Source organism: Pleurodeles waltl, chromosome 8 (assembly GCF_031143425.1).
Source record: "Pleurodeles waltl isolate 20211129_DDA chromosome 8, aPleWal1.hap1.20221129, whole genome shotgun sequence".
NCBI lineage: Eukaryota > Metazoa > Chordata > Amphibia > Caudata > Salamandridae > Pleurodeles > Pleurodeles waltl.
The window spans coordinates 543,958,365-543,978,268 of NC_090447.1; positions in this window are offsets into that span (position 1 = coordinate 543,958,365).

Genomic DNA, 19,904 nt, shown 5'->3' on the forward strand with positions numbered 1-19,904 from the left:
GCATTAGCTTCAAGGGACTCCTCGCTCATTGCCAGAAGATGCTGTGCCAACATGGAGGAAAAATCCTTGTAAAAGGCAGTGGTGAGGCCATCAAGGCTTGACACCTTGTCTCAGGGCAAACTCTGGGTAACTTGGACTATTTCTTCAGTAGTGATGGGTGAGTCTACATAGGCGTGGTGAGCCCGGTCCAACCATACCAGTTGGATTTTGTCTAGGTATGTGGACAGATCGATTGTATTTTGGGCTGGAGTGGCTGTGTATAAATTGGAGTAAAAGGTAGACATCACAGTTGACAGCCCCGGGGTGGAAGGCGTGTAATTGAAGTCATTGTATAGTAGTTCCATGATTTAGGAAGATGTCCGCGGCATGTGGAGCAGGCTGGCCCACCAGTGTCCTACCCGGGCGGTCTCCCTCTCCGTGCCGTTGGGCCTGCGCATCACGGTGCAGATAGGAGGTATCTCTAGCTGCTTCTTCTGTGAAGTCTGATAGTTTGTCAAGAATTATTGCTAATAAGACCACATAATTTGACTGGAAGTACTCTTACTTCAGATTGTAAATATCATGCTCTGGGAGTGAGAACCTCCCAAGGACGATCTTAAGAACCCCAGCTTGTTTCGCAAGGCAGGTGTGCCGAATGACAACTTTAAAGGCCTTCCACAGCATGGAGATCGGTTGCACAGAGCCCACGTTCAATGTGATTAATTCTCTATCTTCTTACAAATGTTCTCACAGAATGTGGTGCATCGGAGCGCAGGGACATGATCTGAGAGGGTGTGGGCCAGGTGTTTCACATTCACAGTCCATGTCTGGAGATCCCAGGGGACTAGCCAGTAGTCAATTCTGGACCATGCACTGAGGTGTGCTGTAAGGCATGTGCCCTCCCACTCATCAGCATGTGTGTGCCTCCATATATCCTGCTGATAATTATCCTGAATAAATGTGGCAAGGGTACAAGCTGCATTGGGGTGCAGGTATTTGGAGACTCTGGAGCGGTTCAGCCAGTTGCTTAGTGGCACATTAAAGTCACCCCCCCAAATAAAAACTTGGGGTCCCAGGCTGGTGATCTGCCACCAGACCTCAGAGAAAAAGTCAGGGTCATCTATAATAGAGCCATGTACTGCTGCTATGATCACAGGCTGTCAGTGAAATGTGCCCACGATGATTACATAGGAACCTTCCCTGTCTATAATGGTATACACCTGTTGCCATGGGAGTCCTTTACAAAACAAATTGGCATCATCTCCAGCATAATTAGAGTGTAGTGATGCATATGTCTTGCTGCACCATCGGGAGTGCAGCCCCTGGGCAGTTGAACACGTGAGATGTAGTTCCTGCAGAAAACAAATGTTAACCTTATGTCTAGTGAGATGTGCATGAGCCAGGCACGCTTTCCTATACTCATTATGTCCCATGTTGTTCCAGGTGAAACATGTTGTTGAGATCATGTCTAGGCCCGGGCGCAGAACTCTGCTTCACCAATGGAGTTTTCAAAATTTGGCCACTTCGCGATATGCAGAGTAGTGCAGAGCTCCTGAATTCTGCCTTAAAGTGCGGAGCGAAGTTCGTTCGCACGAGAGAGATTTGTTTGTGGTGCTCGCTTATGCCACAATACTCTCAGGCCACTAGCGAGTGCATGTGAGACTTTGTGTTTGCTTGCACTGCTTCTGGCTGCAAGGGGGGCAAAACGGTGTTGCTTGTGAGCCCGAACACATTCTGGAGTAGATTTTCTAATTTGGATGCTTATAAATCTAGTCAAAAAGGGATTTTCTATTGTATTTTCTTCTACAACCCTTCAAGTTGTTGTGTAGTGTGAGGAGCCTTTTTTTCAAACAGGAAGGAAGTGCCCTAGAGGCTTCAACTTCCTGTTCCTGTCCAGCAGGCTCCTCCCAGTGCTTTGTCGATCGCCTGGTCACTTTTCACTTGGATTTTGAAGTGGAAGGATCATTCTATTGTCTCCTAGATACACCTTTGGATTTAAGGACTTTGCATTTTATGACATCACACAAGTAAGTTTGAAAACTATTGTACAAGACTGTTGTGTGTTTCCTTGGGCATGCACCAGTATTTCTTTGTCATTTCATTTGATTTTAAATTTGGATAACGGTTGGTGGCCTGGAGTTTAAGTATGGGCTTAGTTATTATTTATTTTCCATTTCATTGATTTTTCATGTTTTGTAAAGGAAAATTGTTGCAGAGTTCAGTACCTTTTTTACATGTTTGTGACATTTGCAATATTATTTTACAATGTGCCCTAGATTTACAAAAGGCCAACCAACCAGTAGGCCCAGAACTAGTAGTCATCAGTGCATGAAATAAATGTCTCAGTCGTATATGTTTTTAAAATTTCATTTAGGGCAGGGATGGTACTGGATTAAACAAAAAATGTTGGCTTTTGTTTGCATTTCATTCTTTTGCAAAACATGCATATTTTGTGGGGTAATATTTGATGGCATAGAAGGATGTGTGTTGTTGTGAAACTTTTATAGCTCAGTTAATTTTCATGTTTTGTATTGATGAACTAATGTTAGTGTTTGCCTACTTATGGCTAATGTGTGTGTGTTTGTCATCATCCATCATTTATCTTTGTTGTTGCTTCAGCATGCGGCTGGTGGCCATTGCTTGCATCCAGACAGTGTGTCTTTGCCCTAGGCTTCAGCGTGTTCTTTGTTACCCATACTTCCTTGCTCCTTGTTTTTGTTGTTTGACCATGTGGCTGGTGGCCATTTTGTGCTTCCAGCCAGTATGCCTTTGCATATGCTTGCTTGTGTTCTTTGTTTACTATGCCTCTTTGCTCCTTGTTGTTGTTTGACCATGTGGCTGGCAGCCATTTTGTGCACACAGCCAGTATGCATTTGCCATAGTCTTGCATGGATTGATTTAATGCCAGTTTAATATTGATATGCTTGGGGATCATTGTAGTATATGTATACTAAAAGAATATGATTCTGATGAACATTGCTTATATTGTTTCCTTCATTTATTTGAATATGTTATTTTGTGCCTCCTTTGTCCTTTCCTCACAATAGTTTTTTTCTTGTCCTCTGTTACAAACATTGGCAAATATTGATCATTTGTTTAATTTAAGTTTTTAATTAAATGTTTTATTTTATTCTTTTATTGTATGCTTCATTTTAATTTTAAAATTGTAAAATTTTAATTTTCTTATTTCATTTTCTTATTTTTTAATTTAATTTCTTGTCTTTTGTTTTGTCTTAATTTTTTTTATATATATTTTTAATTATTTATTTTTTTATTGCTTCAATTTATTTAATTCTGGATTTTGCTTTGATCCATCCATCCATCCATTCTTCCACCCATCCATAGACACATAGCTGAGCTGCAGCATTCAGTATCTTTAGGTGTATAATAATTCCATTTCCTCCTGTACACCTTGGCTGCGGTGCACTGCAGACACATAAGCAGCATAATTCATTTTTTTTCAATGGTTATTCCATTTCCCCTGGACCACCTTGCTGCCATAGCTTTTTAAAGGATTATGCCATTTACTAAAGCACATCTCACTGACTGCCACATGTGTCTCCTTTAAAACAGATGCTGGTAAGCAAAGAACTTTATCTGCATGTTATGTTGCCTGTATTTAAATGAAATTTTAGGGTGTGGTGGTGTAGTTAGACTTTACAGTGTTTGATTAATTGGTATTTATTACATAAGTAAACAACCACACTAATACTGCATTTGTCTGAAGTATTTCAACTTGCAACAGTGGTACGTTTCACTGATTACATGTATTTTTTTGTTTGGTTGCTCTTAGATGCACCAGAGAAGAGACGTCACATCGCCCGTAGTACTGCAAAAGAGAAGGCCTGTACAATAATTTTTCAATTCTCCCATCAATACCTTCTGCTTGTGCTGCTTAGTGCCACTACCAACTGAGCTTTAAGATGGCCTCAAAGAAAGTTGCTCCCAAGACAGTGGTCAGTGAGTAGAAGGAACATTTCAACAGTGGCGTGCCGACAGCAACTTTTTTGGGGAGATGTGTGCCTGCCACCGGGAAGGAACCTGAGAGCAGCACTCCTGCATCAACAGCATCACTCCAACCTAAGTCAAAGACCATGTCTATCAGTGTGGCAGCCAGTGCAATCATGGTGATGCCGACAATGAAACGTTGTGCCCACTTGTTTCAGGAAACAGAGCAAAGTGGACAGCAGCCAAGGCCAGCGATGGTAAATGTTCCTGAAGTTGGAGCAGAACAGACATTTAGGCTTCCTGCTGAGCAAGAACCCCTTCTTTTAGAATCAATAGCTCTTAGATCTCCAGCAAGAAAAAGGAAGGGTACTGCTCCAACATCTTCTCGAAGCACCACTTTTGATGACGATAATAGGGAGATAGAGTGGACCCTGGCAGAGTTCAGGAGATGCCAGGAGAGGCAAGAAAAAAAGTTCCAGGAAGACTTAAAATCATGGAAGGGGATGATGTTGATGAGGATGATGACAACAAGCCAGTCATTATAGAAGCTGGCACAGAGGAGTCCAACATTACTATCCAACCTACCCCGAGGGATGTGGCACAGGCAGCAATGCCAGCTCCCATATTTGTAACGCCCCAGCTGAGACCTGCACCGACCCCTACTTCAGTTGAAGTATGCACTGAAGAGAGGCAATTGACACACCCACCTACCTCCACCTACCTCCAGTTCTTCTTCTGGCATTAGCAGTGGCCCTGTGAGAAAGTACTTCTCCCCAGTTTGGGACTTTTTTACGGTTAGCAAACAGAAGGAGAACATTGCAATATGCTCTATTTGCCATGCGAGTGTTCATTGAGGTCTAAGCCTGGCTCACATTATGGTGCTGGAGGCTAGACCACCCATATAAAAAAACATCACAGAAACTGGTGGGAGGAGCACCTTAAAAAAATACTGAACATAGTTGTAGTACTGATGTTGAGGTGAGCAGGGAAACATCAGCCACAACTGGTCCAATCACAGTGGAAGGTGAGGAGGAAGAGGGTGACATCCTCATGCAAAATAGCCCTATCCCCAGCAGCGCTCCAAAATCACTCACCTCAGCAACCTTACAATGGCACCGGAAAACTCAGAGTCAGATGGCGACACCACAGCATACAGTAACTACCCCACAATGCACATTGAGTCTGCCACAAAAGTCACCTACGTCAGTAACCCCAGAAAAGAAGAAAATCCAGGCTAGTACTACGGCATGTTTAGGCAGGAGGGGCCCTACGACTGCAACCACCAATTGCCACATTTATACAATGGGAAGCTAGCAAAAATGTTAGTGCTGGAACTCCTCCCTTTTTCTTTTGTGGAAGGAATGGGATTCTTAGAATGGCAGCCAGAAATGAAAGGTTCCAAGTCAGACCTATTTTGCCAGAGTAGCTGTTTCAGCACTGCATTATGATGTGCTGCAATTGATTGGACAAGCTTTGCAGCCAAGTTTTGTCCACACTTTCCAGCTAATGACAGACATGTGGACCAGTTGACAGGTGTCTGATTACATGTGCATCACTGCACACTGGATCTCATTTTCTGGGGGTGAAGCAAAAGCTATCTACAGGTCTTGGCAATGAAGACATTTTTAAGAGAGTTTGGCGACATGCAACAGTAGCCATGGAGAAATCACATACAGCTGCAAACATCTTGGACAAATTTATAGCAAGGTGTCCAAATTGGATTTGTTGCAATGGACAATGGCAGTAACATAGTCAAGGCCATGTCAGACAGTGGCTATTTCAGGGACCTGTGTTTGGAGCACTGCATCAACCGGTTGTTCAAGAATTTCACAAGAAAGAAGACATGACAACATACTGACCACCTGTAGATGAATCTGCACTCATTTCAGCCATCCTTTGAAAGCCTGGAAGCAGTTACAGATTATTCAGCATGCTAATAGAGTAGCAGTTAAAGCCCTGATACTGGAGGTGCCAAGACGTTGGAACTCAACCTATCATATGTTGAAACTTCTGTTTGAGCAATGCAGACAGATAAATGCCATTGTCATTCAAAGAGGAGCTGATGTAATTGGGAAAGCTATCACCATGGATGCGGACCAATGTGGCCTAGTCACATGCCTGACATAGATACTGCTCCCTCTTGAGGTTTTCACGGGGGAAGCTAGCAAGGAGGGCAGTACCATGGACAAAGCTATCCTGTTATTGTATCTGCCACAGGAGCAGCTAAAGAAGGTATCTGAAAGGTTTGTACTCCGAGGTGTGAACTAAAACCCAGAAACGCATGCCTTGGTTGAGAGCCTAAGGTATCACTTCACTTGTAATGCAAGGCTGCAAAATAAATTATCTCATACAAAGAGTGCATCTGTGCCACCCTACTTGGACTACACTATGAAAAAATTATTCTCACTTTCATTCCTTTTTCTGAAGGGGATGTTTCAAAATACAAGAGGTGGAGTGTTGAACAAGTAGGAGAACTGGAAGAAGAATGGCTGGAAGTTAGAGTTTCACTCCCCAGTTCTGGGGTGCTGCCTTCCACTCATAGAGAGTGGAGTCTTGTCTTACAGCAGCCAAAAACAGCAACAGAGAAATGAGATCCAACCTCTGCATTGGCTTACTTTCAAGTAGCAGGTCTTAAGCCCAGAGCAGAGGCGAAGGCAAAACTGGTTGAGTAAGTTGAAGCACCAATTACCATTTAGAGGACGTTCCAAGATTATGCACAAGCATTTTATACCACCTGATGACACCATTCCCAAAACACCACATAAGGAGGAAGAGGATGATTGGTCAGAATCAAGTGTGTTATCTGACCAATGTCTGGGCGAATCACCGAGTTTGAGGACAAATTCTACTTCCTGGACTGAGTATGCCAGTGCCACCATTGAACCTTTTAATTATTTCTCATTTAACTTCTTTCTTTCTTTGAAAATCAAAACAAAATAGCTACAGGAGCATTCTGTTTGTGTCAGATTTATGTAACCCTGCCATTTTTTTGTCACGCTCATATATATGGCTGGATTGGAGTTTGACCCGTGTACAGTGTGAAAAAGCCCCCACATTCCCTTCAGAACATCGCAGTCAATGCCTGCCTCCCTCACATGCCATTGCCTATCTTTTTTTACATCTCCCAGCAGGGCTGCCCCAGTAGATCATTGAATTAAAGACTCCACTGCCTATGCCAAATTCTAATGTGTTGATACCATCAAAGAGATCATATTTTATCTCATCAACCACCATGCTTGGATTGGAAGAGGTAATTACTCATTATTGCACCAATGAGTAGTGATATATTGAGTGATAGTGAGTCATGATCGATGACATATGTGGTAGCTAGCTGACAGTGAGGGAAGGAGTTTGACAAATTTGTAAACTTGGTTCAGATTATTTGTAATATTTGGGGGGCTGATGGGTGATCATTGTCTCCTGAAAGCGATTGGCCTTTCAAACCTAGCAAAAATAATCTGCCAGCGTCCATTCCTTCTTCCTGGCTCCTTGGAGACCAGACCAGTCACTTTAGTTACAAAACACAAATCCACACAAAATAGTCTAATTCTGTTTTTCCATTTGTGCTTCAACAGCAGTATACTTCACATGTCTACTTCACTCGGTTTAGGACTGGGACAGAGTAACTTAGAATCAGGAGGAAGAGGACGGAGGAAGGACTCGGGCGGGACTACCCCAACAGCCAGAAGAAGAAAGTTATTGACTTCAAACAGAAACCATGACGATGGCGAAGACTCTGAGGTCGAGTACTTACTCAGCTCTGTGGACTGGAGAGAGGTGCATTGATTTGGGAAATGCTGCTGAGTGTGTGTTTGCTAAATTGCAGGCTCAAAGTGTGAAACTTGTCTTTATGTTCTTGCTCTGTCTGAGTCTTCTTAGCATACTCCTGGCTCCTCATGAACCTTACCTTGCTTCATTTTGTCTTTGTCCCTTACTCTATAATACAGTTACTTGCAGGCCTTATCCTAGTCCTCTCCTGCACAAACAAAACTTGGTGAAGCTCAATTCTCCAGCCTACCTGGAGGTTCAGCCAGGCACCCAAAAGTGCAGACATTCCGAGAAGAATGGAGATTGGCAATACAGTATAATTTTCATTTTAACAATCATAATTTTTAGAACTGAGTGGGTTTACTTCAATCCTCCATAATTTGTATTTTTCAAACCTAGAAGACATAGCATTTAGAGATATAGGCCCTCATTATGACTTCGTCTATCTTTTCAGAAGACCACCGAAGCCAGTGCTTGCGGTCTTCTGACCACCATATTACGAGTACTAAAGGATTTCTGCCACAATTTGGGCAGAAATCCTCTAGTAGTCGTGCTGGCGGTCAGAGGCGCAGGGGCGGTTCCACCACCGGCCAGCCCCACCAAAAGCACTCCACCAGCCGTACTATGACCTGTAATACGGCCTGGCAGTGTCCTGATGGTGGGGCGCTGCTGGTTGTGGAAGCGCCTGTTCCTGCTCCCTGCCGGACGACCTCCTCGCAGCACAAGGTAAGTCGATCATCTGACAGGGAGGGGGGTGGGAGAGTGTGATGCTGTGTGTGTGAGTGGGTGTCTGTGTGTGTGTATGTATACATGTTTGAATGCATGTGTGTATACATGTTTGAATGTGTGTTTGAATGCGTGTTTGTATGTGTGTTTGAAGGTGTGGTTGAATGTGTGAATGTATGCGTGTGTGAATGTAAGTGTGTATGGTGTTTGAATGTGTGTATGCATGTGTGTTTGAATGCGTGTGTGTATGTGTGTTTGAATATGTGTGGGTATGTGTGTTTGAATGTGGGTGTGTATGCATGTTTGAATGCATGTGTATGTGTGTTTGAATGCATGTGTGTATGTGTGTTTGAAGGCGTGTTTGAATGTGTGTGTGTATGTGTGTTCAAATGCATGTGTGTATGTGTGTTTGAAGGCGTGTTTGAATGTGTGTGTGTATGTGTGTTCAAATGCATGTGTGTATGTGTGCTTGAATATGTGTGTTTATGTGTGTTTGAATGTGGGTCTGTATGCATGTTTGAATGCATATGTATACGTGTTTGAATGCATGTGTGTGTGTGTGTGTGTGAGTGGGTGCGTGTGTGTGTTTGAATGCATGTTTGAATGCATGTGTGTATGAGTGTTTGAATGTGTGCGTGTGTGTATGCGTGTTGGAAAGCATGTGTGTATACATGTGAGCGAATGCATGTATGGATGCATTTGATTAGGATGAGTGTATGGAAGTGTTGGTGAATGTGTATATGCGGGGTGCGTGTGGGTGTGTGTCTACCTGTGTGCATGTGGGCAGGGGGTGCTGTTCTGGAAGGGGGGTGAGGGGTACTATACTGGAAGAGGGGTGAGGGTGCTGTTCTGGAAGGGGTGGGGAGGGCGTGCTGTTCTGGAATGGGGGTGTGGGGAGGAGGCACTGTTCTGGAAGGGGGGTGAGGGTTCTGGTTTGGAGGGGAGGTTAGGGTGGTATTGGGATTGGAGGGGAGTTGGGGGAGTCGTCTACCAGCGACAGAAAATAAATTTCCTGTCACCAATAGCCTTTCCATCAGAGTTTTTGGAACGCCAGGGTCATAATGAGGTCCATACTGTTTTGGGTCTCTCTGGGGCAGAAGGACTGTGTGCAGTGCATTTAACTGAACTGTCTCATACTTATCCCTTCATCCTTTCCTTGCACAACAGAGTGATGATGGTGTCCTGCTCAGTGCCGATGAATATTGTCATTATTTATTTTGTGTACTGTTTGTCTTTGTCACACCTTTCCCCAAAATCCATTTCCCATCTATTCATCGAGCCACTAACCTTCTTCCCCTCGGCTGTGTGATTTATTGAGGTGTGACTTAATTTTACACCAGAAATGGATGACACACTTGCTGAGGCAGATGTGGTAAAAGCGACACCAACCCACTGCATGACCTTCTATTACCTGAGCAATATTCCACACTGGCCCCATCAACATCATCATTAAGGCCTTGTGTTGAGTGTTGCATAAATGCTTAACCTTGTCCAACCTCTCCTGACTCTGAGCCCACTTCTCCTGACTCAAGGATTTTATTTCCTAGGTTTAGCTTTCATTAAATACTAGCTCTCTATTGCTCAGAATAAGTTGATATTGCTAGTTTTATTATCAGGTCTTCTTTGTTGTGTGTTAAACCCTGTCATTGTGGTAGTCTGGTCTCAGTCTTCCTAAATATACTGTATGACCCACTAACTCTTTGTTTTCTTTCAATCTAGTTGACAGTGATGGATAACCCTTTAATTTTTCCTGCAGTTGGAGTTCGTATAGGTGGGAGTGGCACCTTGTGTTTTCCATGTTAGCACTCTAGCCTGCTACAGCTACTCCCCCTTTAAGATAAGATGCCACCTTGAGAAAACCCTGCAGTAAGAAGCCTGAGGTATCAACCCTCGCTTCAACTATTCAGGCAAGAGAAGAATTATGGCGTGAAGTGAACTTATTTATTTAGTAATGAACTTCTACTGAAGAAGATGTTGTCTGTGTGTATCTATGTTTTGGAGGCAAAATAAGCAATGGCAATCATCCCCTAGTGGTCAATATATTTACATAGGGCATTAGAGCAAAGGGATAAGTAAATGACATACACTTTTTTATAGCAGATTTAAAAAACAGGCAACACTAAAAGACAGCAGTGGAAACTAAAACACCAAAATAAACATGTGAGGCATAAATGAAATAAAATAAAATATCCCTTTTATTTATTTATTTATAGAAGACCCACCTTTTCCACCCACAACAGGCCCACCCTTCCCCCAGACAAATTGTCCCATCTCCAAAAAGTTCAATAAAAGTCCAAAGTGAAACCCAGTCCAAACTCCTTTCCCACCCTCTCCACCCACAACAAGTCCCTTACAACAAAACAAAAAAATAAAAAAGGGCTTAGAAGTGGGCATTGTCTATTTGGGTCCAGATTCTGATCTATCCTTCTGAGCTGGCTCTCCATACTGTCTATCTGATACAGGATGTGATATAGCAACACCCTGTCAGAGCAGGAGGGGTGGCGGCAGTTGTAGTCAGGGCCCCTGACAGCTAACGACAGCACAGGCAATGTAATGGCCGGAAGGCTAAGGCTGGTGTGCTGCTCAACTGGGGCCCGGGTCAGAGGCAGCTATTTCCACCTCTTTATACTCCAGGACCACCAGCTGCCAGTATTCTGCCTGGATAGTCTCCAACCTCCGCCACCACAGAAGGGCTACTATCTCCTGCCTATTGGGTGGTGCTGGTGGACCAACAGGAGTAGCTATATCGAGAAAAACAAAAGTATAAAAGAGACATTGTAAGCAATGCTCTGTGCAAGCACTTGTTTAAAATTAAGTAGTGGCTTGCACAATAGCAGTATATTGCTGGTCCCCTATGGACATTGGAATTTAAATTGATTATGGTTAGGCGAGCCACAGGTCCAATTTTATTTGTTTATCCACACATGCCTCACATAATACCTTCCACTTTCTTCCCTGACTCCAAAGAGGCAAATTAACAATAAATAAGATACTACATCACACATGTCATGTATAAAATGCAGATATTATTATCCTGTCTGCCGTAAGCAGATGGTGGGGAAAACAATGTGTTGCACTACAGGGAAAGGAATGGGCTACATAGATGGTATTTGGCACATTACTCATAGAGTATCCCATACGCCAAACTTGAAATAAAATCAGGCACTTACTAGTCCCACTTTACTCACTGGCCTTGCCCACCACCACAAATTATTTCCAACAAATTAATTCTCTGGGCAGTCAGGAAAGGAAACTTGACTTACTCTACTGTAAGGTAAGGTAGAGGGATTAGGCAGGTAGGTAGAGCTTTTGTATAGAATTGAGGGGTGCCACTGATCAGAGATTCCTTGTGTGTCTAAGCTTTGGTAAATTCAGTCACTATAATAGATGAAAGTTTGAAGGGAAAAATCTGAACAGGTGTAAAATAAATCTATTTTGGGAAACCATTAAATATATTTTGGAATCACTTCACATGCCCATAAAAATGTAGCACATGCCAAGAATGGATTTTTCAATTTCTTTGGTAGGCTGGAACAGAAGAACTTAGGTGAGGTGAGGTGACTGAGTGGGTGAGGGAAACACACCTGTGCCCATATTTATACTTTTATAGCACCACAGTTGCGTCATTTTCTTTTGCAAAAGCAGTGTAAACTTACAAAATATAATTGTATTTTGTAAGTTTGCGCCGCTTTTGCGTAAAAAAACTACACAAATATGGTGGTAAAAAAGTATAACAATGGGCCCTAGTGTGTTCTGTTTGTGTTGCATTGAAAACTTTGCAAATGCTTCACTAACTGAAGCAGATGCACAAAGCGCAGCCAACACTGCAGTCACAATTGAACCAAACTGCACTTCTTTGGTCATGGGTGGTGAAATGCCATTGGCAGGGAGGGGATTGATGAAAGCTGATGGGTGGGATACATATCTGCCTCGCTTAACAAATATAGTGAGTCTGGGATTGGAACAAAAATTAAAATACTTTCCACTTTGAACTATATCTTACATAACTAAAGTAAGCAAAGTAGATGAGCAGCATGCGACTCTCCAGAAGAGATCCTTTGTTAATTAATCTAAACAATTATTCAATCATCCTTTCATTCTTCCTACTATAGTCACCCATAGCCACCATGATTTAAACTTCACTTTCTCTCATCTAGTCTTTCACCAAATTTCAAATCCATTATCCATCTATTAAGTATCCACCCTTTCTATCAATCATCCTTTCACCCGTCCATCCATTTACCCAATACATACCCATGCATCCTTTCACCCACCCACCCATCCTTTCACTCATTTCACCTACCCTTTCTTTCCGTTCCCATCAAGCCATCATTTTTAGTGTACATTATGTGAACGTTTGCTGAGTTGCAGAAAAAAGAGGCCATAACTCAACCACCGCTGTATGACAACACCCTTGTAGCTACTGAGTATAATAGTAATTGTCAACAAGAAAGCAATGTCACTTACCTGCTGCTTCTCCCCCTCCAACCGAATCTCCTTCTGCAGCGGCACATGAGCCAACAGGACTCTGTGTGGCCAGAAAAAAACATTATACATTTTTTAGATGCTATATACGGCTCTTCTTCATTTGTTAATCAAAAAAATATGACCGCAATACATTGCTACAGTTCAGTTAGCACTGCAGTATCTTCTATCAAAAATATCACTCTAGGCGTTTTGTCAGTTCACAGTGTTAGAAAATCCAGGTAGTCAAGCCAACCAAAAAGTTTTCGTAATGGAGGGGCAGACCTATAGCCTATGATGATGATGATGACTCTGAATCATTGAAGTGCAATGAAGGAGTGGAATAATAACGTTGATGAAAGGCATACAGTGTTTGTTGAAAAATGAAATGGGACCTCATACTTTCCAGCCATGCTGCACTGTCATGGGAACTGCTGGTAACTGCTGGTATACTCTATAAATGAATTACACAGTACAGCACTGAGGGTTGTGGGGGTCCATGACCATGGCCACTCGCTTGTTAACTGTTAGAGCATGAGCAAGAACAAGAAAGCTAGATCAGAAAAAGTCAGCTACCAAAAAAATATGAAATAAGAAAAAAAAGATAATGCAGGGATAACAGGAATTAAACAAACATTAGATAGGAGAGATGTAAAATAAGACTATTAAAAAGAAACTGGCAAAATTAAAAGTAGTATATTAGTGGGCACAGGTAAAAGTTAGGGAAATACTAATAATAAATAATATGACTTAATGGCGTGAACAGAGCCCTCAGCAATGATGTTGGTGGTTGGTGCCCCCTCCTCCCCAACTTTTCCCAGAACCGCCTCAGCACTGCCGCTCTCCTTATCCTTGGGTGCTGATGTAAGAAATAAAGAAGATTTAAAAAAATAGATTAGTGGTACAGTTAATCTCTACAAAATTAATAAAACAGGCAAACCAGTAACATTATACTTATCTAAATTAGATCGCCTATGGTAATAGTATCGACTATCATTGAGTTGGCTATACTAGTCCTAAAATCCCTATTTCAAATTTCCTTAACAAAAACTAAATTTGGAACTGTTGCAGTGCAATGAATGATCTTTGATTCTATTCTCATTTCGTATACCCTTGATGGATGTCTCCCTTTTGTGCAATGCCTAGATGCATAGTGGTACCTCACATCACTGCAAATTTGTTTGGGACTGTCTGAGCTACATAAAAGTCACTGTTTTCACTAATTCACTATGATGATAGGAGGACAGAGGAGTCTGCATTGCAATGGCTTCCTAAATAATCAGCCAAAGCCAGCACCAACAATTACAATTAGGTAGCACCTGCCTACCTCAACCTGGATCACATAATAATATTATTAATGTAAACTAAATGTAACTTACCTCTGAGTGTGAGGAGCATGCTATTTTAAAAAACGGTTAGCACTGTAGAACACACACACACACACAACAAATAATATAACAGATACTCACAAGCCCCAGAATCTCAACGCTTAGGAGGTCAAGCAGGTACTGTTCCTTGTCAAGGATATCTGTCCAGCAGTGTGTCAGATGCTGGTTGGTGCGCTGGACCTGGCTAGTGTGTCACGCACCCTCTCCAAATGCAGCCAGTGTTCCCGCAAAGGGTACCTGCTGCCTGCTGCCAGCATGGAGGAGCAGTGGTGCAGCGCGTACAATACCAGTGCTAATACCCCTACCGCACAAAAGATTGGCCAGGGATGCACCCCTTAGTGGCATCGCCGCCCACAAGTTAGGCAGCTGCTGCTGCTCAGGGGAGCTGGCGCTGCCACTCCCCTGGTCGCTGCCCTGCCCTGCCATGGCACTGGGTGGCATAAAGAAAAGAAACAGGAGAAGGAAGGAAGAAATAAGGAAGTAAATGAAAAAAAAAAAAAACACAGACACAAAAACACACAGTAATACAATAAAAAAATGTGGGGTAGATTATGTAGGAGGGTGGAGGATTGGAAAGTTAGAATGGGATTAAAAAAACAGTCCCAACACCATGAACAGAGTAAGAAAACAAGATGGCGGCACACATGTGAACCGAGTGGTACCATTTGCATATGATTTTCAATGTGAGAATGTACTCTGCATTGCGTTTGATGTACAATGCAACATTAACTGGTGCAACAGGGGAAACTCCACCCATGGAACTCCGCATATTGCAGCAACGTTTTTTGACCTCTTCAAAGAGTTCTGCCTAGTGCCCAGGACTAATCATGTCACTGAGGATTAATGAGGATTGAATATGCCACTAGCGTACAGTGTAGTGGGTAGCACACATGCCTGCTGAAGTAAGGTGATGTACCGTGACGGGAACAAGAAAGGGAAAAGAAGAATGGTAGGGAAAATAGCATTCACCGGCCGCATTGTATGGGAGTGATAGGCCCCTGATCTTCGCAGCAGCAGCACTTCAGGGCCAAGTGATTTTGATATTCCACTTCACATAAAATAGGCCACTGAATGTGAGCAAACCAGTCAGCATTTAGGAGGGGCCTCCGCTGATAAAGATGAGAACTCCTTGTGTGTTCATTATAGTCATTGTTCCACTGTGCTATGTCACAGGGGTGATGTGGCCTCAGTTTTCAAGACCCCGCCGCCAGGGTCCCTACCATCAGAGATGGAGTGGGAGGATCCTTGGGCAACACTACAGCCAGCACGTAGCCCAACATGTGCTGAAATGGCCTGCAGGGTCCTCAGTCGTTGGGCCAGCACCCAAGCTCCTCCGGCTCGTCCCCCTTCCACAAGTTGCAGGGGCATATCGGCCCCTCCCTCCAACAGTCCAGCGCACCAGTAAGCCTCAGTCAGGATCCCCCTAGCAGCAGTGGCAGCCACAGAGGAATAAGGGACTGGCGTGTGGTGACAATGCACCGGGCTGGTGCTGTATGGAGCAAAGGTGACCCTGCTGCCATTGGATCACCATTTGGTCTCGCCGCATGTCAGATTCATACAGGATTATATGTTCGACCAGCAGAGCCTCTGTATAGAGTGGCCATCTTGCAGTCCGGCTAGGCTTCACCAACTGAAACATGAATATTTGGTAAGACTGCCAATATCTAACTTAAACAAACTATAACATCAAACAACATAATACCTTGAGGCCTTTATTTTCCATCATCTCAACAAAGGACCAACACTTGCAACAGAACAAACCCTAGACATGATGTTCCTCTCCAGGACAAGCTGTCATAACAGAAAACCAGCCCTAGTACAGAGTGACCTACACACCATCTTCTTCAATATCAACTTTTCAGACAAACATAGAAGACCCAGAACAGGTACAGACAATGAAAGAAGGTAACTTCACCCAACTATCACCTAACAGAAGTAACCAAGTTTCAGAAATGGATCACCAATGGCTTGAACAGGCAGATTCGGATGAAGAATTCTACAGCAAGCAAATGCAAGAATAGGATGCTATTGGGGTCATTACGACCATGGCGGATGGCGGTTAATTTGGAGAAAGGTACTGCCAACAGGCTGGCGGTACCTTTTCCCAAATTATGACATTGGCGGTTTGGCTCAGGCCAAACTGCCAATGTACCACTCTGTCCGCCAGGGTGGTAACGGCCGCTGGGCTGGAGACTTCGGTCTCCAGCCCAGCAGCGGTCACAATCCTACCCTCGGGATTATGACCCCGCCTACCGTCGTGGTTTTCGTGGCAATCTTACCGCCACAAAAACCATGGTCTCCCCCGCCGCTCCCCCTCCATAGAGTCCTCCCACATTCTCACCCTCCCTCTCCCACCCCTGCACATTTACACATGTGCACACATACACACTCATACACACACATACACACATTCACCCACGCATGCACACATACATACCCACACACACTAACATACACTGTCACGCACACGCTTTCACAACACACAACATACAAGTACACTCACATTCAGTCATTCACACACGCATTTCACGTGACCCACACCCGCTTGCACGCATACAATGACAGACACACCCCCCCACGCACACAACACCCCCACAAACGCACACATCAGCCCCCCAACCCCCTCTCCTGTCGGAGAGCCTGACTTACCTGCATGCAGGGGGTCCTCAGCAGGAGACGGGACTCAGCTCATGATACGGTAGGTGGTGTTTTGCTAGCGTGGCGCTGCTGCTGGCAGCAGCGCCACCTTACCACCGTCTGGCACCATGACCATCGCAGGAATTCTGCCAGCCTTCTGGTCATAATGCGGGTGGGCGGCTGGTAGCCACGGCGACAGTATGTTGGTGGCCGTCGCCCTGGCGGTAGGCAGCATTTACCGCCAATATCATAATCAGGGCCCATGGGTTATTAAGGAAATAAAGAAATAGAAAAGACATCTTGGCACTGTACAACAAAATGGAAAAGGTTACACAGCTAGATAGGTAGTATCCTTTAGTCACAACAGAACATACAGAAAAACAAGGAATATGTTCTACTTATCATGCACAGCCAATGTAGAATGCTAGTCAAAAGGAAGACACAGGATTCTCAACGAATTTTTGAAATACATGATACAGTGCTTCTATTACACTCCTCTTGGTCGCTATCTCCAGTGCCAATTCTAATAAACATATCTCCAACATAACAAAACTAGAAACAAGCTCAGGAACAAAATTGCACACACACAACATACAAGGGACAAAGTGGACAGAGCAAAAGGACAGAATAATCAACATATGCGCACAACCTTCAAACAGCTCTCTGTGATAGAATCAAATGAAATTATCAAAGCAAGTAAACTAACTGGATCCCTAAAGGACCCTTCCTTAGTGGAAACCTTCAAAAGCTTTCTACTAAATATATGTGTTGGATGCCGGGCAAGCATTATAGTGAACAACTCTCGATCTAGGCTCTTTGTCATTTGGATTGAAGACCCACAATAACATTTATTAAAAAACATCATACTGCAGCGCCCCTACAAAGTGAAAGAATTGTGCTGCATTGCTCAAGGGAGAACGAATATCACTGATCAATATTTTCAAAGATATGTCTCTGCTGCTCTTTGTCCCACCACTGGAGCACAGCTAGGCTGCCTAGCACTACACACATCTATGAACCACAGTGCAAAGGTGGGAGCGTCATGTCTAGCATAGGTTTTTACAGGAGGGGAAGCAGTACAAATACTAAGCTTAGACTAATTTTAAAACTTTCCACACATTGTATGTATGCTTTACAGTGAGACACTTTGCTAAATGTTGGATGAAATAAATATTTCTCCCTGGTAATGCCATCGTAAAGGAAGTTTTATATTTTTGGTGTAAAGCCTTGTCTACCAATTTTAGTATATCTGGCTTTTCATCAAAAACACTGAGTGATAATGTGGGAAAGGCCATATAACTCGCCTGGGATAGCTCTATGAAGCACCACAAAGCACTATGGGGGTCATTCTGACCCTGGCGGTCATCGACCGCCAGGGTCGACGACCACGGAGGCACCGCCAACAGGCTGGCGGTGCTTTCTTTTGTATTCCGACAGCCGCGGTCGCTCAGCCGGGTCCGGCAGTTTCCCGCCGGATTACCCCCGGCTGGGAGAATCCTCCATGGCGGCGCTGCTTGCAGCGCCGCCATGGGGATTCCGACCCCCTTCCCGCCAGCCTGTTTCTGGCGGTTTTCACCGCCAGAACCAGGATGGCTGGAACGGGTGTTGTGGGGCCCCTGGGGGCCCCTGCACTGCCCATGCCACTGGCATGGGCAGTGCAGGGGCCCCCGAACAGGGCCCCAGAAAGATTTTCACTGTCTGCATTGCAGACAGTGAAAATCGCGATGGGTGCAACTGCACCCGTCGCACCCCTGCAACTCCGCCGGCTCCATTCGGAGCCGGCTTCATTGTTGCAGGGCCTTTCCCGCTGGGCCGGCGGGCGCTCCTTTGGCGGGTGCCCGCCGGCCCAGCGGGAAAGCCAGAATGGCCTCCGCGGTCTTTTGACCGCGGAGCGGCCAAGTGGCGGTTCCCGTTTGGCTGGCGGCTACCACCGCCAGCCAAATTCAGAATGAGGGCCTATGTGTGTTAATTTTACAATAGCTTTCCAACACAAAAAGGTTTGGCACTGGAAAGTAAATAGTTTATCAAGACTTCATGCCAGTTTACGTCACTTTCCGTCATTGTGCACTTTCCCAAAGTCCTGATAAATCTGCCCCATAGTTCATTAGATATCTCTTCAAGAAAAAAACCTTGACTCCAAACGTTTTTTCAATAGAGTCCAATCTCTAATAGGTTCTTTCTGGGAAAACTAGTATAAAAAGCAATGTTATACCGGTTATGTTCCTTTGTGGAGGAGAATAATTCACTGTCACATCAACAGTTCTGGTTCCACCTTGGCAGGGGCCTGAGGAAAGCACTGGTAGGCATCCGGCATGACCAGTAGCTGACAGATATCAAGAATGGATGGCTTTGTTGTTTCTCTTGGTCCTAGCCACAGCCTTCAATGCCATTTACCATTGGACACTGTCACAGGACATAAAAGAGCATGTCATACAGGAGAATAAGCTAGAATGCATTTCCTCCAATTACAAACACAGACAAAACCTAGTAACAAGTTCACCTTCAGCCTTTTTTCCTCAGATCCGTCACTGTGGGGTTCCACAAGGATTGATTTTCTCTTCTCTACTGTTTAACCTCTACCTCACTACCATCAGATCATTCAATCTCACATGATACAACTACATTGATTACACACACACATCATAGTAAAACTACAAAACAGCATAGATAAATACATCTAGACTCAGCAAGTGTCCTCTCACCATTGATGAATGGATGATGACCAAAAACTGAGACCATGACCTACAGTCAATGGCCAACCAACCAGCAATCTACCTCAATATATCTAAATAACTGGATGATCCACCAACATCATCAAAGGAAGTGAGAAACCTTGGAGTGATAACAGAATAAAACCTTCCTTGAATGCACATTAAAGAAAAGAAGTTACGAAATGCATCTTCTACAATATGTAAACAATAAAGTACATCCTCTCTTAACTAGGATATTATCTGAAACTACATAGCAAATTTACCCTTGTAATATCAAAGATTG